This window comes from Oreochromis aureus, linkage group 14 (assembly GCF_013358895.1).
Source record: "Oreochromis aureus strain Israel breed Guangdong linkage group 14, ZZ_aureus, whole genome shotgun sequence".
Taxonomy (NCBI): domain Eukaryota; kingdom Metazoa; phylum Chordata; class Actinopteri; order Cichliformes; family Cichlidae; genus Oreochromis; species Oreochromis aureus.
Genome location: NC_052955.1, coordinates 10,062,792 through 10,072,251, shown reverse-complemented (window position 1 = coordinate 10,072,251; position 9,460 = coordinate 10,062,792).

Genomic DNA, 9,460 nt, shown 5'->3' with positions numbered 1-9,460 from the left:
CCCCCCATAATAAGTAAATGGGTATTCAAACAAGGCAGGAGGCCGAGGATGCGTGAGAAAAAATTGGGGTCATCACAGTCTGGGGCATATATATTTGCTAATGTAACACTAATATTAAAAATTGATCCGGTTACTATAACGTGTCATCCATTTGAATAAGCCAGAGTCAAAGAGGGGGTAAAAGGAACTCCTTTATTTACCGATATTGCTACACCTCTTCCCTTCGGTGTAAAATGTGAGTGGAAGAGCTGCCGAACCCAACTACATTTTAAACGAGTATTATCTGACATTTTAAGATGGGTTTCTTGGATAAAGGCTATATCAGCACCCATATTTTTCAAGTGAGTGAGAACCTTCTTTCTTTTAATAGGATGGTTCAGGCCTTTAACATTCCAGATCACTAAGTCAATAGAGGTAACCATTGAAAATATATCAAAAATTTTAGCTGGTTGCTCAGATAAGAAACATAAAACACTTGGTTCTTAACTTGGACAGTCGAACACAGAAACCCTCCCAGAAACCCCCTAAACCCCCAGGTGACACTAGCTGTCAGAACAAACAGCACACCTACCCAATCTAACTGAAAAATTTCCATAACTATCCTACCTAAAGCACCTTAAGCCCGCATAGTGTAAAGGTTGGAATAAGACCCACCAGGTGTACCTCAGTGGAGTCCACCATTCAAAATATGTGCAAATAATTGCACTGTCACGCCAAAAAATAATAAAGAAGAAAAAGTGAAGTTATACGTCTGGAATTCAACATAGGAAGCATTAAAATGCCGTAACAACTTAGAGTGTTGTGGAGCCTCAATCCCTTCCCCCAGGCCGATAAGGTGGGCATTGCAGTGTCTGTTTCTCGACTTAATATCCGATAGCTTAGCCTTTAGCTTTTCATTAGCAACCCGTAGTGTCTCACAGGTATCCTCCACTTTAGCAAGGCGCTGGTCGAGCGTTTTGGTGTTTTCCTCCAAAGATTCTAGGAGCTCACCATGGTTGTCCAATGCCTTCTGTAGTCCGTCCAGCTTTTTATTCATGTCATCAAAAAAGCTGACTTTTAACTCTGCCAGTAAAGCCGAACGGTGCTCCACTAGCAGTGCCGTTTTGTCAGCTTTACTAACATTTGCAGGAATGCCAGCAGCCGCGCATTCGGTTGTTTTACCATTTGACTTCGCAGGTTTAGGCGACATGACAGGGCATCAAATGCTGGGACGGTTTCACCAAATCACCAAGATATTTGCCTCAAAAGATAAAGTAGGTGGGCTCGCTCAAATAACTAAAAGTTGCGGGAGCTAAGGAAAAGTGTGACTACCCCATGCTTGTCAAAACCGGAAGTCAAGTCTTTATGTCTTTAAGAGATTCCTGCAGTTTAACTAATTGGTGTGTGTTATCTGGCTTCATGGATAGATAGAGCTGGATGTCATCTGCATAGCAGTGAAAATGTATGCTATGTCTTCTGATGATACTGCCTAAGGAAAGCTTGTACAATATAAACAGAATTGGTCCTTGCACTGAACCCTGTGGAACACCGTAGTTGACCTTAGTGTTTGAAGAGGACTCTCCATTTACATCCCAAAAGGTTGATTCTGTTCATTTGGAGGTAGATTTGGATTCATATGTGACTTTTTTCCTTAGTTCTTAAGAGTCCCATGTGCTTCCTATGTTAATCATGACGCACCGGCGCATCAAAATGATGTTGGCGATTAAAGATGACGTAGCAGCGAGACGGAGCCTCACTGAGAGTCCGTTTCTTTGTCTTGAAAGTGCAAATTTCACACTCCATACCAGTGTTTAAATTGTGTTGATAGGCCAAGATTAACCCGAGTTATGATTAATTACATTCGGCATACTTTTTCGCAAGCACTGCTGTCACGTTTACTGCAAGACGAGCCGATAAACATCGGACTTTCTAAAGACAGCTCTCGCATTGCAAGCGAATCCGCATCCACCCACACTCCACCCACACCCCACCCAACAACACGGCATCCGCTTTCCTATTGGTGGAAAAATTAACCACATCAACCAATCATAAAAGATATGGCAACCCCGCGACATTTGGTTGCTGAGGCTGAGGGGAAGATTGTGGGAGTTACGGCGGCAAGCGATTGGCAGCGATATTGATTTTGAGTTGTGAAAATTTGAGAAATTTAGGATATTTAGCGGTTTTGGAGTGTGTAGTTAGTGTCTTCTGTAGTTGTTTATTTGTTGTTGTTTGACGTGTCACGTATCAAAACAATGAGACGGCTACTAAATGTGGATCAGGCACTGAAACTCTTTTTTGAGTTGGAAGAAAATGCGGAGCCAGACTCTGAGCTGGAGAGTGACGAGTGTGACGATGAAGTGGACGATCCACTTTTTGTTCTAGAAGAGGTAAAGAGAGAAGGAGAGGTAGAGCAGCCTCTGACATCTACACAGAGTGTGTCAGGTTCCTGGGTCTGTTTGACCCAGTGTTTTGAGTCCTAGTTTATTTTTGATGTTATGGATTATGTTTAGTTCTTTAGGTCAGCTATGTTCATTTGCTTATTAGTTCCCTCTTGTGTTTTCAACTCCTGTGAAGTCTCCCTTGCCCTTCATGTGTTTCTTTATCTCTGTGAGTCTTATGTTGTCAAGTTTATGTAGTCATGTCTGCGTTTCATTATGTTTCCTATTTTATTTTCTAAGAGGTTCTGTGTTTTGTTTTACTCTTTCCCTGTGGCGTTATGTTCATGTTGTGTCTACTGTGCCTTTCTGTCCCATGTTTCAGGTCCCTATGTTCTGTTTGTGAACCTAACCCTTAACAGCAACTTAACAGTTGCTGTTAAGTTTGCATGTCTAGAGTTCAGTCAGTGTGTTTCCTCTTTTATTTTGAAGGTCCATGTCCTACGTCAGTGTAGTCAGCTTTGCTTCCTTTGTCTCGTTAGTGTCAGCTGTTTCCCCATGTGGTTCCACTTCCCCTAATCACCCCCTTGTGTGTATTTAGTCTGTGTGTTTCTGTTCATTCTTTGTCAGGTCGTCTGTTGTTCCATGTCATGTTTCTAGGATTTTCCATGTTTAGGTTTTTTTGCAATGTTCAAGGTTTTGTTCTTTACCTTTTGTGTTTAGCATCTAGTTTTCCCAGTTTAGTTGTAGTTAGGTTCTTTCTTGTGTGCATCTGCCTTTTTGTTTTTGTACTTTTTATCAGCCATATTAAACGGTTCGCTTTTTGTTGACACTCAAGTTTTGGTCCAAGTTCCTTCGTGTCTGCATTTTGGGTCCGCTCTTCACAACACATACAGTCTGCCTCAGGCAAACTGTGACAGAGTGTTAGTAGGAGGTCTGCAGAGAGACAGGGAAGGCGTGACACGCCACCAGGTCCAGATCTCCACTGCCTCAGGCAGCGGAGCCACATCTCAGCTCTGAGTCCTGGAAGTCAGAGGGGGATGCTGACATTACCCCAGAATGTAGCAGGTTTCAGCCACGGAGAACACCAGGAGTCCAGATAGACACTTTACCCCCAAAGCCCAAAAGATCTTTCTTATTGTTTTTGCTACTGACACAATCAGTACAATTTGTGCAAACACAAACAAAAATGCTACAAAAAATCAGCATTTAGGCAAAAAATACAAGTGGACTGATGTAGAGACAGAAGATCTCTATTAGTTTTTTTTGGTCTCCTGATTTACATGTCACTTGTGTCACTTCCAAGTCTCAGAGATTACTGGAGGCAGAATCATATCTTGTCTGTGCCCCTCCCATCCAAAGTGATGACGAGAGACAGGTTCCGCAGCATATTTTGGAACATCCACCTCAGTGATCCTGAGGAGGATCTAAAAAATGATGCAAAGAAGGGAACACCAGGCCATGACAAGCTTTTTAGAATCAGGCCTTTATATGATGAGATCCTCAGTGCCTGCCAGGCTTATTACCATCTAAGGAGGGAGTTGTCAGTAGATGAAAGGATGGTGGCAACCAAAGCAAAAACTGGGATGACACAATATATGAAAGACAAACTGACTAAATGGGGGATGAAAATGTTTATATTGGCTGAATCAAGAAGTGGCTACACCATCAGCTTTACCATATACACTGGCAAGACTCAAACTGCAAGTGACCATGGGCTGGCCTATGATGTGGTGATGAATCTTATTCAGCCTTCCTTTCTTGGTACTGGGTACCATATTTACATGGACAATTTTTATACAAGTCCCCGACTGTTCCTGGACCTGACAAGCATGAGATTTGGTGCATGTGGCACCTACAGGGAAAACAGAAAAGGGTGTCCCAAAGACCGGGCAAATGCTCTGAACAGAAAATGTCCAAGGGGATCTGTGAGATGGATCAGAGAGGGCCCACTTGTTTTTGTGAAGTGGATGGACACACGGGAGGTGTCTGTGTGCTCCACCATCCATCCTGCATTTTCAGGGGAGACGGTGAGGAGAAAGGTGAAGGATAGAGATGGACACTAGGCTACGAGAGAAATCCCCTGTCCCACACCAATCATGGCATATAACAAAAATATGGGTGGGGTTGACCTGTCTGACCAGCTCATTCAGTATTATTCCATTCACAGAAAAACTGCCCGCTGGTACAGGACCATGTTGCTGCATTTTTTGGACATTGCGACCACAAATGCATTCATCATGCATCGTGAGATGTGCAGTGCCAAGCAGGTTCAGCATTAAAAAAATAAATAGCTGCAAAAAACTTTGTTGTTTGCCAAACTGAGTTACTTTTTTGAAGAAGTGACTATATAATTAATTGCCCAACATTGGTCATTATATACTGTATTTTGCAGACAGAGAGTTACAGGACTCTCTCCCAGACCACAGACTCATACTCATAATACAAGTCAGAGCTTTATGAAAAAGAAAAAAAAAGAAAGAAAGTGTGTTTTCGAAATTGGAGTTCAAGTTATTTTTACTTCCAATAGTGTTAACATACTACACAGGTCATGAACAAGATTTTTTTTCACTTTCATTGTAAGTGGGCTAAAGCAGTTAATTAAAAGTAGTCTAACATGAAATACCCCTTGAGAGTAAGACTATGGCTGTGTCCGAATTCAGGGGAAGGATGCTTAAAATGCCATATTTGGAGGCAATGACGTCACAGCGACGCCGACGAGGACTGTCCGAATTCAAAGAGCACTCAAAATGTGGCGACAAATGTGTCCTACTTTTCCGCGAATTTGAGGGTTAGTTGTGTCCGAATTCAGGGAAGGATGCGCCAATGCCATATTTGGAGGCAATGACGTCACGGCGACCCGATCGAAGGCTGTCCGAATTCAAAGAGCACTCAAAATGTGGCGACAAATGCGTCCCTACTTTGCCCTGAATTCTAAGGATGGTCTGATGTATCCTTCATGTCCTACTATATCCCAGGATTCATTGCGGGTCATAGAGGAGATTTGTTTCTGATAACGATGGTGGTTGAAGCAGGAGAGGAAAACACTTTCATATGTAAGTATATGAAAATCTGGTTGTACAAAGGTTAAATTGTTATAGCGGTCGTGTTGTTAAGCTTTGGGCATCTGCATAGACATGTTTCTTTTCTTTAAAATAACCGTAAACCAGCTTGTATTGGGGTCCCGCGATTTTTCATGTATTGCCGCTTACATACAGCTAATTTTGATTTTTCGATTGGTGATATGTTGTGGGGAACAAAGACCAAACGGCTTCATTTATTAAAACGAGGAGAAAACGATCACCTCTTCACTGGGGTGAAGAATTGGGCCGCTACGGCGTGGATGTACAAGAATAAATCAATGTACACATCATATTCATATGAGTACGGTCCTATTAGCCCTCATGCTCTACAGCAGCGGTCCCCAACCTTTTTGCGCCACAGACCGGTTTATGTCAGACACGGAGCGGCCTTTAAGGTATCGCGGATAAATACAACCACATAAAATGATCCGACCAAGACAAAAACTGTGGTATTTTGTAAATATAATAATAAACGTGAATGTACTGTATAACTGTGTAACTTTATTAGAAGCGTCCTCCTGAAAATGCGCCAATATTGACAGTAACATCCTCCTCTCTGCCACTTAATGCTCTCTGGTCGCTATGGTAACGTGTAAATATTTCTTTCAAAATAAGACACACAACTACAACAAGGGAAAGACTCAGGGAAACCGAGTTAACGATAAAACCCTGAAAACCATAAATTTCACACTGGAGCCTTAACTCGTGGTGGCCCGGTACCAAACGACTCACGGACCGCTGCTGTACAGAACCTGTGATGTCCAGACGGTGTTCCTCTGGTGTTCTGCTGTGAAAACTTTTGGGCTTAGGGATTAACATAGTTGCCATGGTTTCCTTTCTTCTCTTATTGTTGTGTGTGATCAGGACAATTCTGGAGAGGATGGGCATGCAGGGAAAGTCACCCCTTGCAGGCCAGAAGACATGAGATAACTTTAAAAATACAAAAGTACGTATGTGTGTTATCAAGAAGATAATTCTCAAGAACACAAGTTAATAAATGTGCAATTACTAAGAGTTGTTGTGGTGTTTTTATTTGCCTGCTGTCATTTTTTGATTTCCTCTGCCTTTAGGATTTCAAGTATCCAGGCTCAGGAGAGGGGGTCAGTGGGAAGCCCACTGCTGCTACTTGGCCCTGGTTTGCCCTCATGGATGAGGTGATAGGACAGATGCCTTCCATTAAGCCTCCTGTCCTAATTTCCTCTCTCCTGAGGACACCCAGGGCCAAGCGCAGCAGTGGGTGACCAAACGACAGCGATGACGGCTGCTCAGCCACCTACGACAGGGAGAAAGAGGAAAAGAGACAGGGATGATGAGCTGCTAGACCTCATCAGAGAGGACATGAGGCAGCAAAGAGAGGCTGAGGAGAGGAGAGCAGGAGAGGACGGACAGACTGTTTTCACTTCTAGAAAGATAAGTTCCCAAATGAGTTATGTATTGAGAAATTTATTTATTTGAATATATTTGTTACATTGTTATATGTGTTGCATTAGTTTAAAGGTTTTATGTTATTAATAAATTGATTCAAACAAACAGTAATTGTCACTGAACTCAATTTGATTTACAGGCATTTGTAACACGTATAAACATAACGCTAACTTTGAACAATATTACTTGGATATTTATTTGATAGCAATAAAGTAAATAACAATAACAATTAAACAAGAATATTTCAAATACACAGTATGTAAAGATGGAAAAACAATATTTACAGTTGTTCACACAGGATTAACCTGAGTGACCTGTTCCTGGACCCTTTCTTTAACAACTGTAATAGATTACAGGAAGTCTCTGGCAGTGTTGCTGAATCTGCCCGAGCAAGATCAGACGTGGATGAGCTGCTGCAACTGAGACCTGCGGTTTGTCTTTTCTGGTGGGCGAGTGGAGAATCACACAGGGTGGTCTGCAAAGAGAGCTTTAGGATGCTTCCTCCTACTGTCCACTGCATCGTCCATCCACAGGGTTTGCAGGGCTGGCTCACTCGTGGCTGCCACACCACTAAGATGTTTACAGAGATATGCAAGCAGGAGATGGTGGATGCTATATTATTAGTATAATACTTGTAACTCTGTAGCAGACAACAGTTTGATAAAGTGCTATGTATAAAACAAACAAACAAAAAGATTAGATTCTATACGTTTCAAAGATATTTAGTTTATATATTTTATATGATACAGTACATGTGTGAGAATGACCGATGTTGTGGCAAAAAATGATCGCTCTGCCAAAACTGATTTCCATTTTTGCCCTAAACTGATTGCTCGTATTTAACCTGCCATGAATAACTTGTTGGTCTATAATACGTGAAACATGTCAAATGTGTCCCTCATTAGTGATATCAAGTCACCTGCCACCAGCAACATTCCAGTAACAAGGTAGAAGCTGCAATCAGTTTTTGGCAGTGACTTTTATATATCCTTTATTTATCCAGTTAAAAAAAAATCTTATTGACATTATTAATTTATTTTTTAAGAGTAATCTGGCGAAGAGGACAGCAGACAGCGCAACAAATATATCAATTGTACCTACATTATAACCAGAGTTATAAAGATACTTGAACAACAGGTAATTATTGTATATATAAAACCCCTTAGTAAACCATGTTCACCGAAGTCTATTTACCAACATACATGAAGATATTTCACATATTACACTCGGAAACATTGGAAATCAGTTTTGGCAGGCGAACACTTTTTTGGCACAACGCGATATTTCAATTATCCGTGTAATTAGCTAAGTAATTCCTAAATGCGTGTAGATTAAAGGAAATTATTTTACCTGGATATGATTGTCTCTGATGAGCCTAAGGTACAAAACATGCGGGTGGCGACGATAAGGTTTTTCTAGCTCCTTGAGAAATAAAATTGTCCAAACAACGGAGCGACATTTCTGGGTCCATTTGAAAGTTTTCGCGCTGTGGCGCTAGCGTCCGGAAAAACACGCAAGTAAGGGCGGAGTTGAAGGCTAGGAGGCTGTCCACAGCCCATCTGTTATGTTGGATACTCATTGTTTGTTCAATAAAGTTTCTATGGAGAAAAAAAGGGGGCTGTCCAGGACTTCTCACTTCCTGACTACCCGTCCGTCTAAGGACACTACCTTGTGACGTAGGTAGGTAGTGTCCTTATGAGCATCCTTCCCCTGAATTCGGACACAGCCTATGTCTTTTGGACACGTACCTCAGGAATGGCCGAAAAGTGATAAACATTTAGTAAATATTTTGCTGGTGTCCTGTAAAATGAAACATAAAAAGCATGAAACATATGTTCAAACTGTTAAAAATAGTAACGGTCAAGCTTATCTCAGCAAACTCAGCAAAGGTGGAGGCACCTGTGGTATTTCCTCATGCAAGCTTTGTCATGAAACACAGTAAAATAGGAGATTTAAATGAAGCTAAACAACTAGGGGTTTTTTAACTACAATAAAGCAGAATACATAAAAATCCTTTAACAACAGATTTGTCATATCGTGAATTAAAACTTGAAAAGTGCGTACTAGTTCAATAATTTGAGTGTGGAAACATTTATGAAATAAACAAGAAATGAATTAAAAGCACTGGCATGTATTTTTTTTTTATCAAAGATTTAGAATCATACCTGTCTCTGCTCTGAGGATCACTGGACTCTGGCAGGAAGTACAGATTTGTCAGTCATCACTGATGGTTTCAGAGGTGTGGACTGTGGCAGCATGGTGAAGGTGTCCAGATTAGGTAGGAGGTCAAGTAATGGTTGTTGGTACTTCCTGGCTTGTGTAGCCACTAGGTAACCACAGGTCAACACTGCCCATAGCATCTTGGAGCACTTCTGTTGTGTTTCGTACGTGTTTTGGAGTTTGTACGTGCTCCGGAGTTTGTTCGTGCTTCGGGGTTTGTACGTGCATCGGAGTTTGTACGCGCTATGGAGTTTTTACGTGTTTTGGGGTTTATGTACTTCGGAGTTTTTACGTGCTTCGGAGTTTATACATGCTATGGAGTTTTTACGGGTATTGGAGTTTTTACTTATTTTGGAGTTTGTACATGCTTCGGGG